Source organism: Lutra lutra, chromosome 11, assembly GCF_902655055.1.
Source record: "Lutra lutra chromosome 11, mLutLut1.2, whole genome shotgun sequence".
NCBI classification, from domain to species: Eukaryota; Metazoa; Chordata; class Mammalia; order Carnivora; family Mustelidae; genus Lutra; species Lutra lutra.
The window spans coordinates 48,309,581-48,329,270 of NC_062288.1; the positions used below are offsets into that span (position 1 = coordinate 48,309,581).

General features: G+C 37.7%; 1 protein-coding gene and 1 non-coding gene across 2 annotated transcripts in view; both read right to left on the reverse strand.

The window, feature by feature from the left end:
- DGKB (diacylglycerol kinase beta) overlaps positions 1-17,914 on the reverse strand; it is a 723,782-nt gene extending 705,868 nt beyond the window's left edge. The window contains exon 1 of the mRNA XM_047695654.1: positions 17,705-17,914. The gene's annotated coding sequence lies outside the window, so the exon portion shown is untranslated. The remainder of the gene's footprint in view (positions 1-17,704) is intronic.
- On the reverse strand, positions 6,873-7,023 carry LOC125081542 (small nucleolar RNA SNORA57). Its single transcript, XR_007121739.1, has one exon. It is a non-coding gene; the product is annotated as a small nucleolar RNA SNORA57 (small nucleolar RNA).
- Positions 17,915-19,690: the final 1,776 nt, after the last annotated feature.

Genomic DNA, 19,690 nt, shown 5'->3' on the forward strand with positions numbered 1-19,690 from the left:
CCCACAAAAGTAACAGCAAACCCGTGGCATTCCACTCTAATTCTCTCCCAATTAATACCAAGACACTGCTTCTCTACCACAAATGCCAGAAGCTTAAGGGTCATGCTTGACTTCTCTATTCATTTCCTCCTATACTCATATCCAGACTGTCATAAGCACTATCAATTTCACTTCATAAATATCACTCAGATTTATCTTTCTCTCCATTTACACCTTTACTGCTGTAATGCTGGCTAAAATTATCACTCGCCTTTATTATTAAGACAGCCTACTAATGGCTTACCCAACTTCCACCTGGCCGACCTACCACTCACCCCATACACAGTACAGCTAGAGCAACCTCATCAAAAGGTGATGTGGTCCACATATCCCAACCTCCCTTTAATCATTATAACCAATGCTCTAAGGTTAAAGGTTAAAAAGTCTCATGCCACCTGATTCCTCTTTAAATTCAGACATCCCTACTCCAACCTGTATGAACTTCATTCGGTCCTCAAGTTTATCTTGCAGTAACAGTCTTTCTACAAGTTTTTCTACTTTTGCTTTATTATCTGGTTAATGACAACTCATCCTTCTGACTTCAGTTTACAATCATTTTTTTTTAAGATTTTTTTATTTATTTGACAGAAAGAGAGAGAGAGAAGAGGAAGCAGGCTCCCTGCCTAGCAGAGAGCCTGATGTGGGACTCGATCCCAGGACCCTGAGATCATGACCTGAGCTGAAGGCAGAGGCTTAACCCACTGAGCCACCAGGCAGCCCTACAATCATTTCTCATGAAGCTTTTCAAACCCTCTTGATGAGGACAAATAATACTGTTATATTTGGACCATTCATTTCAGGTACAATTTCCAATTGATGTATATTGTTAACTGTCTTGTTTTCCCTCCACTGCAACACCAATTCTCACTTCCATCTGCTTCAGTTGAACTTGTGCTCCACCATTCAACTGAAATTGCCCTTTTCCAGATGAAGAAAGACCTAACATTCCCAGTCCTGTGGTCAACCCTTGGTCATCCTGCTCGTCCTCTTAGTAACAAGTGACATATTTCAACAGCTCTTTCTTACTGACTACTTACTTGACATCCAGGGAAGTGTACATTCTCCTGGTTTTCTCCTGCTATTAGTTCTTATTTAACCTTTGCAGACTCCTCCACCCCTTCTCTAACCCACAAAATTTCGGTTTTCCCCAAGACTCAGTGTTGGACCTTCTTTTCTATCTACTCTCTATCCCTACGTGATCTCTCCTTGTCCCAGGTCTATGCACAACTCTCTTATTTCTGTCTCCAACAAATTCTTCTCATTTCAGCCTCATGTATCCAACTGCCTATTTAATAACACCTCTCAGATATGTTAAAGGCATTTCAAATGTAATAGGTCTATGGAAGAATGGGACATATTTAATAAATCTAAAATAGTACATTATTTAAAATAGATCCCACTCTCTATCACTTCCTTTCCTCTTGCCCTGACTTACTTTTCTTCATGGCACTTATATATAAAATTTTATTAAATATGTGTTACTTTCTATCTCCACGAAAATATAAGTTTTTCCATGTACTCTTTTTATACTGCATTTCTAATGCCTAGAACAGAACCTGGCACCAGGTAGGTACTCAAAATATATTTATTAAGTCAAATAATAAATTATTAATATAAATCACTCGCACTAAGCTATAAAATCCCTGGGGACAGAAACTATTTATGTGTTTAATTACCACTGTTTTCCAAGTGCCTGGCAAATGGTAGTCATTGAGTAATTTTTCACTGCTTGAATAAACAGAAATAACATTATAGGACTGCAATCTTACAAATAACAAAGTAGAGTTGCAAAAACAAGTGCAGCTATCAAAAATGGCAAATTCTAAAAAGCTAAAGATAGCAAAAACTAATAAAAAGTAAATGTCATTTGATAATCAGGAAATTATTCATGAATTTTAAAACCAATTTAAGTATAGGTATATATTAATGGCAACATATAACTGGCTAAGGAACTAGTGGGAAGCACAAAGGCCCCAAGGGTAAGCAGGATAGAATAGGTACTATTCCTAACACCTAGGTTTCCTTTGTTCCATATGCCTGTGTTGAAATTTTCTACACTGTTATATCAACTTGGACTTCAATACCTATTTGCCATGCCCTCAAAGAGTCTACTTCCACGGGGTATCTTAAATAACAAAACAACTAACCATCTTTATTTTTATCTCTGTGTGAATAAGGAGCCATACATCTGAAAGTTACGAGGAGACGCCATTACTTCAAATGTGGAACATTGCTATGCAGTTAAGTTTCAAGGTTGGTTACATGTAGGTAGTGTTTGAATCCTCTTATTTAAATACTGATATTAGGGACGCCTGGGTGGCTCAGTTGGTTAAGCAGCTGCCTTCGGCTCAGGTCATGATCCCAGCGTCCTGGGATCGAGTCCCACATCGGGCTCCTTGCTCATCAGGGAGCCTGCTTCTCCCTCTGCCTCTGCCTGCCATTCTGTCTGCCTGTGCTTGCTCTCTCTCCCTCTCTCTCTCTGACAAATAAATAAATAAAATCTTTTAAAAATAAATAAATAAATACTGATATTAGGAAGAAAAGTAAGAGCTGGTAACTGTAATATTTACTGGCCTATTAGAATTTTTCTAAGCTTAATGACTTTTAAAACATTTAATAAGACTAGAAAGCTTGTACTGTGGTAGGTAAGATATGGGCAAAGGGGAACACCCTTCAACTGTAGAAACCAGGAAGTACTGATGCGATGCAGGAAGTGGCCATGAATCTATGAGCCAGCTCAGTAAAATCATTTTTAACATCATTGACTCTAAGCTGGTTAGAACAAAAAAGCTGGTTCAGGGTCTAGAAATGGCAAGGATTAGGATCATGACTCAACTATGTTTGGCTTTCACTTTGATTTACAATTATCCTGGCAAATAATCCTTGCAAAGAGTAGACACAAAATTAAGGACGCAAGCGAGCAGATCCTCCCCAAGGCTTTGTTTTATTCCACACAAGGGCATAACCAAAGTTCAGTACTACCAGAAGTCCATGCAGAGGAAGGAATACTCCCAGTCAGCATAGTACAACATGCGGCATTGTGGTCTTTTGTAACCATTTTAGTGTGGGGCCACACCAGCACACCAGCCCTCTTCCTTCTGGTGACAGCCTTGCTGAACCACAGATGTACTCAAACATCTGTGTTCTATTTCTTGTGCTTCATCAAGGCAACCAAACTTCCAGTACAATCGGCTTGGCTTTGGACTACCACAAACCCCATTTGGAAAATCTTTCCCACCCGCTAAGTAGCTGGGAGAGGAAGCACATTTTGCAAATCAGTACTTAGTTTAAGAAACATAAGTACAGTGGCATCTGGGTGGCTCAGTTGGTTAAGTGTCTACCTTTGGCTCTGGTCATGATCCTGGGGTCCTGGGATTGAGCCCTGTGTCAGGCTCTCTTCTCAGCAGGGAGTCTGCTTCTCCCTCCCCCCCTGCTCCTTTCCCCCAAGCTCCCTCTCTCTATCAAATAAATAAATAAATAAATAAATAAATAAAATATTCTTTAAAAAAAGAAAGAAAGAAAGAAACAGCAATGCATATCAGCTAAGAGAGAATGAGCATTCTTTGGGTAGTAATAGGTCACCAATGTTTTGTTCATCATAAAAAACTGACAAAGAAAAAAACCAAGTCTTTACAGGAATCAATGAATTATTTGTACTTAGTCCCTTGGCAATCAAAAGCAGAAAGTAGAAGAAAAAGAGTCCTAAAATAAGAACATAAAATCCCACCCTGAACCTACAAAAACAAAAAGTGTGGGATGAATGGAATCTGGACAACATAAGGCAAAAGGAAACTTGGCCTCCAATGTCTTCAATTCAGACCTATCAAAGAAGTCTTTTCTACAAACTGAAAATCAGTTTTTCAATTTTTTTTGTCCTGTTTGGCCTGGAATAAATAACATAGAGAAATACACTAGCCTCCTTTAGTAATGGCTAAAACCAATAAAAAAGAGGAAAAATCAAACATATATGCATTAAAAATATATCAGCTTATCAGAATTTATCCAGTCAGAAGCTCTGAGAGTGTCTCATTCTGAAAGTCATCTCTTTCCACAGTTTTCATTTCCTTATGAAGTTATACTTTTTAATATCCCATAAATAAAATTAATTAGGGCACATACCATATTGTGTTCTTAGTAAAATTACTGAGTATACTTTTTTTAGGTCACACCTAACCTTACTTTTATTGCTTAAGTAAAACTAAATAGAAAAGAAATATCTGAAATTCAAAAGTTATTCCAAGGACAACATAATTCTATAATTTCTTAAACTGTACATAAGTGAAGAACACATACTTGCAAAGTAGACTAGTGTACTGCTGTGGACGAATATAGTTTGAAACTGAGGTTTGATATAAATCATGTTTCCTCCCTAAAAATGCTTTCATTTGTTTTATTAGTTGATATCTGATTCTGTGGAAAGAATGGAAGATGGATAGGGATATGGGAAAGCAAGCATCTGCACAGGTGACCACCCAGTTGTGAATTATACCAAGAAATCTTAATAAAAACCTTTTATTCATTCATACTCCTTATAATAAGTATTGGTAATAAGTATAGTAAGTATTTGGCTGAGAAAAATATTTTCTTTCTATTGTCATTGGTACATCACCACTTAAATGGGACTCTTGAGAAAGTGACATAGCAGTGGGAAAATAAACTAGATTATTTCCTATTCTCTCCACATATGTGACCTCTTAGCCTACTGTTTACTTATGATAAGCCCTCAAAGTCTCCATGTTGGTTCTTGTCAGATACTGAAAATAACTCTGATCCTTCCACTTCTTTACATCCAGGTTGACAACTGAATGCCGATAATCAATTCATGAATGGTGTCACAAACAAAACAAATGCCTAAATCTAACTTAAACAGCTAATATTGTAGAAATAAAGCACCAATTACTGTATTTGGTCAAATTAAGAATAATCTCATTCTCTCCAAACAGACTAACATGATTGAATATTATTTCCAGAATAAGCGAATATATTTTTTACTACTATGTATGAAGAGGAAAACATGCTAAAGGACAGGCACTTGTTCAGAATCAATGCAAACTATATTGAAAAATGGACAGAGAGAAGGTACGAAACAGTGTATATCAGAGAACAGAAATAGTCACTTAGCGCTCTAACAGAGTAAATGGAAAGAGAAAAACAATGTTGACCCAGGGAAATGCTTTATGGGATGATTCATCACCTTCAATCAAGAAAGAGGCATTTTCCAAAGTTCACTTTCACTCAGAGTCTTTTTGTTTTGTTTTGTTTTGTTTGTTTTGTTTTGTTTTGTTTTGTTTTCTTTCGTACCTGTTTTGTGCCACGTACTGTTGTAATCACAGAAAAGAAACAGAGAATCAGAGCACAATGAGAATTCAAGTAAAGTAAGAAAGGAACACTGACAGAAAGGATATTTTAAGTAGCTTAATGTCAAAGAAACATTGGATCAGAAGAGAATACAGTGGCAACAGGCATTCTTGAAAAGATAAAGAGGGGCCATGTTATGAAACTTTGTCTAAAGGTTGGGATATGAGAAGGGGAGGCAGTGGGGAGAAAAGTGCATGTAATTGTAATATTAATAATTTTTAATTAAAATCTAAATCTAATTAAAATGTTTAAATGCCAATACCAAAAATAAAAGTAAATGGCACAAAGAGGAAGAAGGAAACAAGAGTTAAAACTTTCTTTTCTTAAGGCAACACCAAGTACATGTGTGGCAGAGCTTAATGAGAAGACTGGTAGGGACAAGGGAAAGGTAAATAAAACATGGCACCTCAAAGTATTACCAAGGTCAGACTGAGATGGGAGATCACAAATTTATTATGACACCAGTTTTCACAGTTTTGTGATTTTCAATAGCAATGAAGTGAAAAAGCAAAACCAAACCGCTTAGTTGAGAAAGGGTAAGGATTTTGCCAGATGTTTAGTGGAAGAAAAAGAGTTCAAAGCAATGAAGATTTGGGCAAAAGAATTATTTAAGTTGCCTGGATAACAAGGAGATTGTGAATGAGTAGAGTCACAAAGAGAACAAGGTGTGTCAAGGCACTGGAGAATGATGGGAGGTGGAAAGGACAGGTGATTAATGTTCTGTAATTCATGATTTTAAAGATGAGATGTTTCAGATATCAAGATTCAGAATAGAGTCACTGACCAATGGTTAGCATGGAATGGAGTGGAATGCCAATGAAGGTAAGGTAGTTAAGAATTTCTGTAAGCTATTACTTCACTTGTCAACCTATGTATTTTAATCAATCATAATGATAACAGGAGGTAAGATAAAGGAAAATTATCATCCAAATTTCTCTATCTGAAGAAGTAATAAAGAAGATGATGTGATACTGAGAGAGTAGGTGATGACAATATAAAAAGCAAAATGAAATAAAACAATACATCTTGGATGAGATCTATATTTTTCAATGCCATATCACTAGCTGCTGAAAGGAATCACATATTCATGTAAACTATTTTTATTGTAAAGGTATGACCATCTACTCAAATGCACCTTACCCCAATATCACTCAGATCTTAGCAAATATCTCTGGTCAATAACGTCTCCAACCCTGTCCAAAAACTTCTAACTTTCTCCACTTTGTTCAAATTCTTTGCCGAGAGAATTTAAATTCCAAAATTATCCTCAATTTAGCACTACAAAGCCTATCTACCTATTCAGACTACTCTCTTCTCTCCCTTATCCCCTCTTTCTCTATGGAAGCTACTACTGCTCATCAAAGTCAACTCATACTCTACGTCTTGGAACCTATTCAATTCCACATTTTTAGGTAATCCATCAAAAATCCCTTTACTTTGCTAAATTTTGCTGTTTCTGTTTTTGTTTTTGTAACCCATGTCCTGGTGCTTGAAGATATAACTGGTAGACTGAAAGCCATGGAGTACCAAGGACATGGTATGGAAGAAGGCTGGAGCCCTTTCTTTTTGCCTCAATACTTTATGGGGGCAGGGACCACACACTTGACCCCCATCAAGAAAAGGAGAGTACACTTTTCTCTTTTCTATTCTTTTTCTTTCTTTCTTTCTTTCTTTCTTTCTTTCTTTCTTTCTTTCTTTCTTTCTTTCGAGAGTGTGTGTGCATGAAGCAGAGGGAGGGGCAGAGGAAGAGGGAAAAAGAGCATCTTAAGCAGGCTCCATACCCAGTGCAGTGCCCCAAGCCTCAGCCAGGCTGGATCGTGACCCTGAGATCATGACTTGAACCAAAAAAAGAGCTTACACTTAAGCGACTGAGCCACCCAGACAACCCAAGAAGAGCACATTTTTTAATCATTTGGACTTCTCATAGATATTTAGATATGCTTAAAAACAGCCATCTTAGAAAAGCTCCTTCAAACTTCCATTATTCTCCAGAAACAACTCTTTTTTTTTTTCAAACATTCATACACAAACTTTTTCAATGAGTCACTCCCCATCTCCATTTCCTGAGCTCCTACTCACTCCTTAACACATTTTCACCTGGGTTTCACCCCAGTCACCATGGCAACCCATCTTTAGCTAAAAATCACCAATGATCTCCCTGTGTTCAAATCCAATGGATATTTTTCATTCCTCATCTCAATCTCTCAGCAACATCTGGCAGTGATGATTACTTTGTCTTTCTTATAGGATGTTCTTCCCTAGTCTTTGGAATACCACAGACTTTTTTCTATTGTTTTCCTCCCCTGTGACAATTTATTTTCACTCTTAATATCCCAACTATTATACTATATATATACACTCAACTATATATACTCTAAAAATATTAAAATTCATTAAGATTTGTTCCTAAAATTATCTTTTTCTCACTCTATATACTTTTCCCAGGGATTCACATCTACTTCAAAGAAAGCAATTAGTCTGTATCCCCAAATTTATATCTTCTTCCCAATTTGCTCTCTCATCTCTTTATTCACTTTAGCCAACTAGTCACTCAAGAGTTAAGCTTGGATGAATGAAAAGAGTACTGGTTTTCACAGGAGAGTAAAAGAATCATGATTTCTAAATACTTCCTTGTGTTTTTATTACTCTTTTTTTTTTAACACCTTCCCTCAAGACTCAACTCATTCTAAATTATCTGTAATGAATTTCTTATTCTCTTACTTTCAACAGGAAGATGTGCTTCCTGGCCATCTATCTTCTAGCACTGCCTATAGCCCATGGTGTTATAATTTATACATCTATGTGTTTTCTTCTAACCCTCAATTTTGGAGCTACTTAATGTCAGGTCCAGGTTCTATTCATAATTTTCTTTCCAGAACTTAGTACTCTTATGTATGAGAGAGGCTCAAAAATTTTTAAATGAATTATTGAATGCCAATAGACTAGTAAATGGTGATGAGTTTTTCAAAGAGATATTAATAGATGTTCCCAAAAGAAGAGATTCTGTGATTAAATGAGGTTAGGGAAATTTGTACTAAATCCCACTCCTAGAGATTCCAACACACACTTGCATCTGAAGAACTATAAGAAGTCCTTAAAATAGAAAACTATTTAACTTTGTTTAATGTTTAGATAAGGAACGCTTTCTTGCCCTTTTCTTCTTTTAACACACATAATAGCATTCCTCAAACAATTATTCCTTATATCTTAACATAGTTTGGATTTTAATTCATTAGGATCAGCAAAACAAATGTTAAAGAAACAGGGCATGTGCATTCTCTTTATCCAGAATGCTCCCCAAAGGTAAGACATAGGTGCTAATTCCTTCAATATAGCTTTGACACTTCCTAGTAGAGAAAAAAATTTGATTAATATAGTACTCCCATACTACTGACATATACACCAAATCTTTTTTTTCCTTAAAGATTTTTATTTATTTGAGAGCGTGCACATGCACAAGAGAGTTTCTAATTTTAGGAATTAGAAAACACAATCTAACCATAAAGATTATTATAGTCACATTGAAACCATTGTTTTGTTTTGCTTCGAAAGTGTAATAACAAAGATAATATAGTTACTGCACACTAAATGTACCACCAAGCAGATATGCAAGTAGCTTGAATGATAAAAGCATTAATAGTTCTAAAATAAAATTTCCACATGAAGGTCAAAAACCTTTACCACTTCACCTTCACTATGTAGTCTGATATAGTCTGGAGTACATTCAAAAAACCAGGAATCCAGGGGCACCCGAGTGGCCCAGTTGGTTAAGCAACTTCCGCTCAGGTCATGATCCTGGAGTCTGGGGATCGAGTCCCACATCAGGTTCCCTGCTCAGTGGGGAGTCTGCTGCTCGCTCTGACCTCTCCCCTCTCATGCTCTCTCTCTCTCTCTCACTCTCCCTCTCTCTCAAATAAATAAATAAAATCTTAAAAAAAAAAAAAAAAACCCAGGAACCCAAACACAACAATACTCCTGCCCTGAAGAGCTGTAATGCTATGCTTTCTTCAGTCAGTGACAGGGAAGGAACCTCTATTTGCCAAACAGAAAGTTCTTACATATGGGGTGGCAAATAACATTATGTAACGAGAATGCACCCATCCTGCTAACCAGAACTCTTATTAAGAACAACAGGATAGCAAAGTGACTCATCAGCTTGTGTGCTCTTTCTCAATTCTAGTAATTTGGGACAAGTGTGGGGAAGTTACAAGTTGTTTATGTGCAACCCAAAATGACAGGCAACACAAGTTACTAAGCAACATTAAGTCCTTGCATTTTTTCTAATCTTTAAAAGCTGCCACAAGCTGAATAATCCTGTAATATAAAGGTAAAGGGAAAAGCAATGTGGGAGTCATGTTTCTGACTGAATGAAATGTTTTTGCTCAATAATTCAAAAATTCTGATTCACCATGAGTTCATCTGTCTTGGTTTTTTGATTACTCCAGGTGTATAATCCTGCTCTGCTCATGGTCAACACCAGAAACTTGTTCTGTGATGAAGAAAAGGATAATGGAGGGGAGGTGTGTGAAGTGTTTCTTAGGAGTCTTGAAACCGGTTTGTTCCCCAGTAAATAGGACCTCTGTTCTTCTCTATTTCACCTCTTTGTCTCTTTCACAGCACTTATTACAACAACAATAAATCATGTATTTGCTTCCTTGTTTGGGTGTGTCTGCTTCTGTCTGTCTGTGTCTTTTGCTGAAGTACCTTGAGCACTGTACGAATTTGTCCCTTATTTTACTCTTTCCTTTCCTGAGCCTGGCACATTGCCTAAAACAAAGTAGCCAAACCCTAACTAAAGAATGAAATAAAATAAAGCACAGGATCATGGCCAGTCGTTCTGTTTCTTAAAGTAATAGTTTTACTAACTGTGTTTATTCATAGGAACCTTAAAATTTCCCAGAAGTAGCTGAGTGTTACTTAGCATCTCTAAAATACAATGCTAAGAAAGGCAGGCAAGCAAGAATTCCCCAGTCTTTCTTTTCATTAAGTAACCAGTGAAGGGATTCCTTGGTCAAAGAGCCCAGGAAAAAAACATTTCCCTGGCATTCTTCTGTCTCAGCGAAACAAGTTGCTGAACAAACTCATCTTTTGTGCTTGAAGTTCTGTTTTCAGGTCAAGATCCTGAAATGCTCTGTCTGCAACACCTCCATTTCTCCCGCTTTTCCAGTTCATATGATTCAAAGGGAGTCATCTAGTTAATAACAGATTTCTCACATAAGAGATCATCTTTCCCAGTCTGCATAGGTACAATAGAGAAGAGAGTCGAAATAGATGAAACAGATCAGGTTGTGTATTAAATGGATGACAGCTGTGCCTACCTCTTAAGGTGGTCAGAGGAGAAAAATGAAAGGTCTTCCTTATGGTGATAACTAACGGGAAGAGAATTGATAGGCCTAAGGGTTGATTTGTGCCAACCCATGCTCCCGGAACTATTTGCATGTATTATCTAATGTTACCTTTGTTACCAGTTACCTTTTTTTTTTTTTTAATAATTCAATAAAAACTTTTGGGCAAAGATAAATTAAAGATGACCCTATAAAGAAGACGTTTACTATAACATTTAATAGATTTTATGAGTCTCATATTTTATAAATATAAAACTAGAATGAAAACAGCTTTTACATTTTATTTAGAACATTTTCTTTGCTATTGGCACTTTACTTTTTACCTGAGACAGCATCCTAAATAAATAGAAAATACTAAATAGCTATTATTTTTTGAGTATTTATCATGTTCCTTCCATTCTAAGCCTCTTACGCACATGATTAAATCATGTAATTCTATGAAGTGGATATCATGTCCACCATCCCTGTTTTACAAAGAGAAATGCAAACCATAGAATTTAAGTTACTTGCTCAAAGTCATCTAAGTAGTAAAGATTTGAGGCCAGGCACTTTTAAGGCAAAGAATAAATGTTAACCCCTATATCACAGGGCCTAAGAAGGAAATGATGAAATTCAAATGAGCATCTGTGCATACCGAGAAATTTTATATCGAGTCCATTTCTCCACACCTTTAACCACAATTCCAACATCATGAATAATCAAAATATGATATAAGCCAAAATCCTATAAATAAAAAGAAATATTATAAAGGAAGGCCAGCTATTTCACTCAGGTACTCTTATCTAACTTTGTTGCTCGAACTCCAAAGGGATCTTAAATAGCTATCACACATCTCCACATCTCATCACCACTGGTCTTCCCCTGGTTTAAACTGCATATGTGACAAATGATTTGTGTGAATTAGAAAGAGAATAAAGTAGAAAAAAAAAAAGAATAAAATAGAGTTATCTGACCAATCCTTTTAATAAAAAAACTATATTTAGAAAGCCCTATAGCAATGCCCATCCAGTTCACATTGTTATAATGTTTAAATACTTAATGAAAGAAATTTATATATCATTAATAACTAAAATCCAAATTATCCCATAAACTGAAAATGGTTCTCTGGGGGAGAAAGAGTAGAGATTGATTTTTCCATCATTATCCATTTTTTCATTTTCCTCCATTGGTAGTCAACTTTCCAATGTCTGTTCCTGAGAGGACTCAATATTCATTAGCTATGACTAAAGCAACATCTTCTCAGGACTTTTCCTCAAAGAAAATGAGAATTCAAGAAACAGTTTTTCAAAAGCACGATTTCACAACTTCATTCTACTGGCTGACAAAAGCAAAATATCTTCAATGAACTACTTATTCCAACACTTGCTTTTTACCCCCTCAAGATACATCAGTACCAGAAATTAGGTATCACTACAGATTTCCATATTGTAGTCTAGATTAAGCCATCTGTCATATTCCAAAATATTGCCTCCTATATTCTAAATATGCAGTATCACAGGGTGTAGCAAGTATCTTTTGAATAATTTTATACAAATTATGAGCTCAACTAATGAAAATATACTATCTGACTAAAACCTTGTTACCTGCATTTGAAAGACCGTTCTGTAGTCTTTTGGGGGGTAAAGACTATGGAATTGGAACTAAAGATCCATCATGAGGTGAAACACTAAAGAGTAAGGACAGAGGAATGTGGGTGTCAAGAAAGACATTACAGGGGCACCTGGGTGGCTCAGTGGGTTAATGCCTCTGCCTTCAGCTCAGGTCATGATCCCGGGGTCCTGGGATCGAGCCCCACATCGGGGCTCTCTGCTCGGCAGGGAGCCTGCTTCCTTTCTTCTCTCTCTGCCTGCCTCTCTGCCTACTTGTGATCTCTGTCTGTCAAATAAATAAATAAAATCTTTAAAAAAAAAAAAAAAAAAGAAAGACATTACAGAGAGAGGTGTAAGAAGAGACAAAAGAGGTAAACAAATAGTATGAATTGCAGAGGCTTATAAAAAGCCAGTAAGAGTTAATAAGTAAACTTGGAGCCTTTGGTTTAAAAGCAGGGGCTCTAGAGTCAAAATGCTAGTTCACGCCCCAGCTCCAAAAGTACTACTTTGGAACTGCGGGTGAGTCTTTTATCCCTCTTGTGCCTCAGTTTGTTCCTTTATAAAACAGAATGCAGGGGACCCCTGGGTGGCTCAGTCCTTAAGCGTCTGCCTTCGGCTCAGGTGATGATCTCAGGGTCCTGGGATGGAACCACGCATCGGGCTCCCTGCTGGGTAGGAAGCCTGCTTCTCCCTCTCCCACTCCCCCTGCCTGTGCTCCCTCTCACGCTGTGTCTCCCTCTGTCAGATAAATACATAAAATATTTTTTTAATGGAATGCAGATGATAACTGGACTATCCTATAAGGGTGTTGTCAAAATTAAATGTGCAAGATACTCATACAAGCAACTGGTATGTAGCAAGCACTCAACAAAAGTTCCTGTCATTATTTTTAAACTGTAAGGGGAAGAGAGCCAAACACCACATTCAAAAATCAACCCTTGAAGTTGATTGTCCTAATTCTATTCCTAACCTCAACCTGCAGTGTCACAAGTGACAAGAGACATGACAAAGAATCAGGGCTGACAATGTAAATGTATTTGCAAAGCTCCATCAAAGTTCATCAACTTTCCTTATGGAGCAGATATATTTATACTCTGATTTTGAAGGTAATAACTTTTGTGCTCCTTGCTCTGTAGTGATTGGCATATTGCCAATAAAAAAAAAAATAACTGAGTCAAATAACTGAGTCAAGGACATTGTGTTTCAAACTTACACGGCAATACAGATTCCTTGTTCAAGACAAATCCTTCATTTCAAATTGTTGACTCAGATAATACTTAAAAAAGAGTTTCAGCTGTTTAAATTTAGCATGCTGAGAAAGACCAATCTTAAAATATTGTTTGGCGGTATGCCCATAACATTTTCATTTTATTCCTTGTTAGTGTTTGTCTTCTGTGATAAGAAGACAAGTGACAGTAATCATGTTATTCTCCTTAACACTTCAGATTTTACCTAAATGAACCATTTTGTTTTTATCCTCACCAGTTAAAGATGGCCCTTCATTGCCTGGCAAATTTTCAGAAAGTGATTATACAAGAACCAGTGATATTTCCACACCTTGTTTTGCCTCTTTGGTCATCATCAGGCCTTTCAGCTCCCACTTTCTTTTGAATCATCATTTCTACTCTTAAAAAAAAAAAAAGAAAGTGTAAAAAACAAAGCATAAAGGAGAATATCTGAAGGCGAGCCTAATCTAATTTTTATAATCAGACTTACAACTCCTTAAAGAGATGGTTTAAATCTGCGCTTTATCTATCTGTCTCACATGCAGTCCAAAGTGTCTGTTTTTTAGCGTCCCTCAGGACACAGTATCTGGACAATTTCTCATACCAGTCTCCTACCATGATAAGCCTCCTCTTATTTCCCTTTTATCCCTCTTGGGTTTTGAGCCTTCCAACTTCTCTCCTCCCATATTAACTCCATCATTTTCCTTCCTGACAAAGATGTCCCCAGCCTCATTCTCATGGTTCATGAAGCCAGAGAACACTGAAATTAGAAGACCTGAGTATGCCAAGTTTGGATTTGGGGTCAATTCAGGTTTTCATTTGGATAGATCCAGTCTTGGGTATCAGTAGAGCAGGGATTTTTCTCCTGATTGCTATGATTTCTCAAGCAGTCTCAATACACTCCACTGACAAGCTCACTCCACTAGAACATGGTAGAGTACCATTTTAATAAAACAATGGGGCAAAGTGATTTAGAGTTAATCCTAGCCCACCATTTACTAAAATATGTTGTTTTAGGTGACTTGTTTATTTGCTGTGTGATTTAGTTTCTTATCAAGGCGAGAAAATGCCATCTCTCCTATAGCTATTATCCCATAAATGAGAGGACATTTTCCAACTACTTAACCTAATACCTGTTATTTGTATACTCACAATAACTGTGAACTATTCATGTACTGTATGGCAAATGAATCATACATGCAAATAAACCAAGGAGCTATCAAGGGGTTGAACCTACTTCATAATTAATACCTAAAGATGAACAAATACATAGGATTATTGCCTTGTTTAGTATTGGTGTTTTAAAAGAGAGAGAAATGTCATGAATGGGAGAGGAGCAACAGGAAGAGGTTTCAAATCCTCGCCTAGATCTTCCTCCTGGCAGATGTTCCTAGGGAGAAGTATTACCGTTAAGAGAATATTACAACAGCATCATGCATGTATAAGTACAGTTCTGTTCCTGAGGCCAGCCAGGGGGAGAAGCATCCAGGAAAGGATATTCTTAATATGTCATTTCAAGCCTATATATCAACATCATAGTCATTATTAGCAGGCAGAATTAGGTTGAGGGACCAGCAGCTATCTCTGGCTTGTCTCTACAACTCTTCCTTCTTTCCGTGGTGTGCAAGGGAAGCATGAGTCATAGGATACTTGCCTAGTTCAGACACTTTTCCCAGCAAAACTTATCAAAGGTTTAAATTTTAAAATAATTGCTTTATTTCAAAAATAGTTGTGAAAATCTTCTCACACATGACGTGAGGTAGAACATGAGGCTTACAGTGAGGCCAACCAAATGATGAAAAGAAGGTATTCCCAAAACTTGACTTCTTCTACCTATGTTTCTATGTTAAGAGATATTTTGACGAATCCCTATGCAATTCAAATTCCTAGCAATTCCATTCAGGCTTTTAGCTCGATTTTTCTTCTCTTTAGCTAATACTTGAGGTTCAGATAGTGATCTGTTCCAGAGTTGCTTACAAACTGGCTCCAACCATATTATTTTAGTCTTTTGTGTATATGCTTCCTTTTCTTTTTTATTGCTGTCTTACGTTTTTAATCACTATCACACATGCACTATCACAATATATCTTCTGGATTATATTTTACTCAGTGATTTACAAAGTTATACATAGAGTTCTGCACCAAGTAATATGTGTGTATGGAATAGGTTACCTCTAATAATTGGGTATTTCCATAATGACGAAGATATTTTATCTGGAGAACCCTGAGAGGAGCAGGCAAAGTAATTCAAATTACATTCAGGATAGGTTTTATTTCTTAATAAAATAATGAAGATTAGGTGGATTCAAGAAGGAGTAACACAATTAAAAATTGAAATAACTGGATAAGAGTGATTCTTCATTTCTTCTTTCCAAAAGATGGAGAATTTCTGAATTACTTTGCATTTCACAGTAGTTGTTTCATAAGTTTTGATACCTCTTTATCCTACAGAACTTATGACAGCATATGGAATCCAGCTTAAAATCCTGAATTCTGTTTTGCGTACTCCTGTTTTTTCATTAATGTTTCTTGGAGAAAACTATAGTAACATGACAATTTTTCCAGTGATCCTACAACTAGGTCTAATATTTTGTGCAACATGTTCTTTCTGCTTGAGAGTTCCTTCTTCTTTTCCTCATTAAAAAAAAAAAAAATTCTGATCAGTGTAAAAGAGGACCTGGTTAGAAATACGCCAGCATTTTTAGATTAATTATTTCTGGTTTCCCTCTAAAAGAGACCTTTAGTATTCTGTTTGCATTCACATTTATTTAGTCATTTGCTTTACAGTGGGCTGGCTGTCGCTGACCTGTTTTTACCTCCTTTTAAGAGTTTGTTATCTCCAATTTGAGCAACCAGTTGAAGTAGTTTTTCCAAAAGTTTTTTTTTTTAGCCTTCCTTTTTTGTCAGGGACCACAACGCTGCTCGGTTTGAAGTATAAAGCCATCTATGTAACCCCCCCCCCCACTTTGAAATCACAAGGAAGGGACGCCTTAGCAAGTGGAGAAGATGATTGCACTAGTAAGAAACTGGGGGATATCCAGCCCTCCACCCACTAGAGAGTATTTGAATGTTTATCCTATCATCAGTTGTCTGACAGTGATCTAGAGACCTACTTCACATTTCATTTTAATATAATAAAATAAATCAAAGACCTTTGCTTCATTTCGTTTGTTAGATTGCTTCTTTATTTGAAGATTAGGAATAAGTCTGGAATGAAACTTGTAACAATTAGGTGGGCATTTGAAAGTCTAAGCTGGCCTCTTCACGAATTTTCTTTTGAAAAGGCAAAGTGTCGTCCATTAGTAACTTTCAGGAGCTCCCTATTGTAATTAAATGTAGGACGCCTTTACCAGTTTTGTTGCCTAAAATCACAATGGACTAGGCGCTTTAGGGCATACCTAACCGACTAGCCACGTCCGCCAACAAATAACCAAGAGTAAACCAACTACAGCATGACTAGGACGGGAGTCAGAGAGAAGAACCGATTTAACATCTCAAGGAGAATTCAAAGCTATGCTTTTCGAACTTTCCTCGCCATTTCTTCTCAGCCTCCCTTCCCCCGCAGCACAAACCCAGAAGCCACTCAAATTGCCAGCCGTGTCGAGTTTAACTTACTGCAGTGTGATGCAGGCGAAGGCTGGGCGCATCGCATCCCCGAAGCGAGAGCAACCGCTTTTCCGGAGAGGACCTGGGACCAGCCAGCTCTCAGGATCCCTTCCAATTCACACGCTCTCGGCTCGGTAAAGAAGGCTGCCTTGAAGCTCGGCTTCCCCAGAGGAGTGGAGCTTCAAGAACTCCGCTCGCAGCATCTCCTCCCCTCGACTTCCACCCCCTTCCAGCACGCACGGCCCATTCTAACTAGTGTCCTGAAAGATGGAAATCGTCTTCCAGTCAACAACACAGGCTGCCTGCAGCCCACCCTTCCCTGACAATTTGCAACTCAAAAACAGCAGCGGAGGCTCAGAGTGTAGGTTTCCGGAGCCTGAAAGTCATCTTTGGCATCCCCGTTCCCACCTCGCACGCACTCCCGCTTCCCCTCCTCTGCGCGGGCCACCTCCAGGCTCCCCCTCAGGCTAGGCATCACAAACGGTTATTTTATTATCCATACCAATAAGCCATCAGAAGGGATTTGTCAGAGATGAAATACCTGTTGTCCATGACTCACGCTCTTCTCTCATCTCTTTGAGTCCTTCATTTCTTACCAAGACGCCGGTGGATATTGGGAATCTTGTTGCAGTGCGTGTGTGGATGTGTGTGCGTGTGGCGAGGAGGAGGCGATCTGCGCGGCTGCAAGCACCAGCCCTGCCTATCTCTAGCTGGCGCTTCCACAGCTGCTGTTGCTACTACTGCCGCTGGAGCTCAGGGGGAAGGAGACAGAGAGACAGGGCTTCACAGCTCTTCAACTGCTGGACCAGTTATAAGAGGAGGGTGGAGACTGTGCAGGTATGAGTGGTTGTGGTTGAGACATTAAGCTTGATTCACTGCAATTACTACCATTCAGAATACGTTTCCCCTTCCCCAGGAAACTTGATACCCTTGTCTCCCACCCTCTGGCTAACTATAGTCCTTGACCGGTCATTGTTCATCAGCCACTTGCCTAACCCACTTCTAGCAATTCTAACAGCTGGACACTCTATTCCTGCATTCTAACCTGGTCACCTGGGAGCAGGGGACTGGAGGATGGAGGAGGATAAAATAAGAAGGGATGGGGGAAAGCAGGTGGATATTAAAAGGAAATCGTTTGTATGCATAACCCGTCAGGGTACCGATAAAAATGATAATTTTGAGCCATGTGTGTAAAATAATGCATTGGAGTAATAAAAATGTAAGCCAGTAAATAATCATGTCCATTTTATAAAATGTATGCAAAACCAGACAGCTATTAAGGAGGGTGTTTATAAGCCGAATGCAGGGTATCTTGATAGACACACATCCCTTGTTGGCTCTCGTCTTCCATGCATAGTATCCACTGTGATTTCAATGCATCAGTATTTCTGTCAGCTAGAAATTCCGGTGAAACCTACTGGTTACTGCTGCTTGTGGAGTCTCCCTTTCTTTCTTATTGGTTGCTCATTCTCTGCCCTGATTTATCTCCAGCTTATTCTCACAGAAGGTGAAGCTGAGCTGAATTTAGAACTTAACCAAGTTTTCAAAACCCCTAAAGACAAGAATACTTCCCAATAACTAACTTAATTTGTTCTAGCAATAGTTTGTCTTTTTATTCTTGTTCTGTAATAGACTGGATAACCATGAACAACCCCTCCCAACTAGACACACAGGTATGTACACACACATTCATACACACGCACGGCACTTAATTGTTGGTACTATTAATCCACTTCGAGCGCTCAGCTGTCTAAGTTAAAAATAAACTTAATTCTTTTTTATTGTAATTGTAATGCACACCATTAATTATTTCTGCTCTGCTCTGAGCAATTTTTATATTTGCCATATATTTTCCCATTTGTTAGGGTTTGTTTAATCAGGGTTAACTTGGACAGATGTTAACACAAAAGAAGGAAGTGTAACAAATACAACAGAGGACCCAGAAGGAGGAAAGGAACCCAAAAGATTTAAGTCATACATTTTCTCCTGATCTGTTTATATTAAAAGAATCACTGCTTTTAGATAAACAAAGGCTAGTTAATGTACAAAGCATTTATTAATTATCCAATAAATATCAATTTACCAAAACCAACCTTACTGCAATTATAACAAAAATATATAAATTAATGTTTGTTTTAAAGTCATACATGAGGGGCGCCTGGGTGGCTCAGTGGGTTAAAGCATCTGTCTTTAGCTAAGGTCATGATCCCAGGACCCTGGGATGGAGCCCTCATCGGGCTCTCTGCTCAGCGGGGAGCCTGTAACCCCCCCCACCCCCTACCTCCCTCTGTCTACTTGTGATCTCTGTCAAAAAAATAAACAAAATATTTTAAATAAATAAATAAATAAATAAAGTCATACATGAAATTCGAAGAGTGTACAGAAATCCTAATGAGACATAATGCCAAACAGTCACATATTTTTACCCTTCTAATCTTTGTCTATTAAGTAACTCCAATAAAACACACTATTAGGTTATTAAAAATGTAACTTCATATTTTCATACTTATATTAAATGCAATGTAAG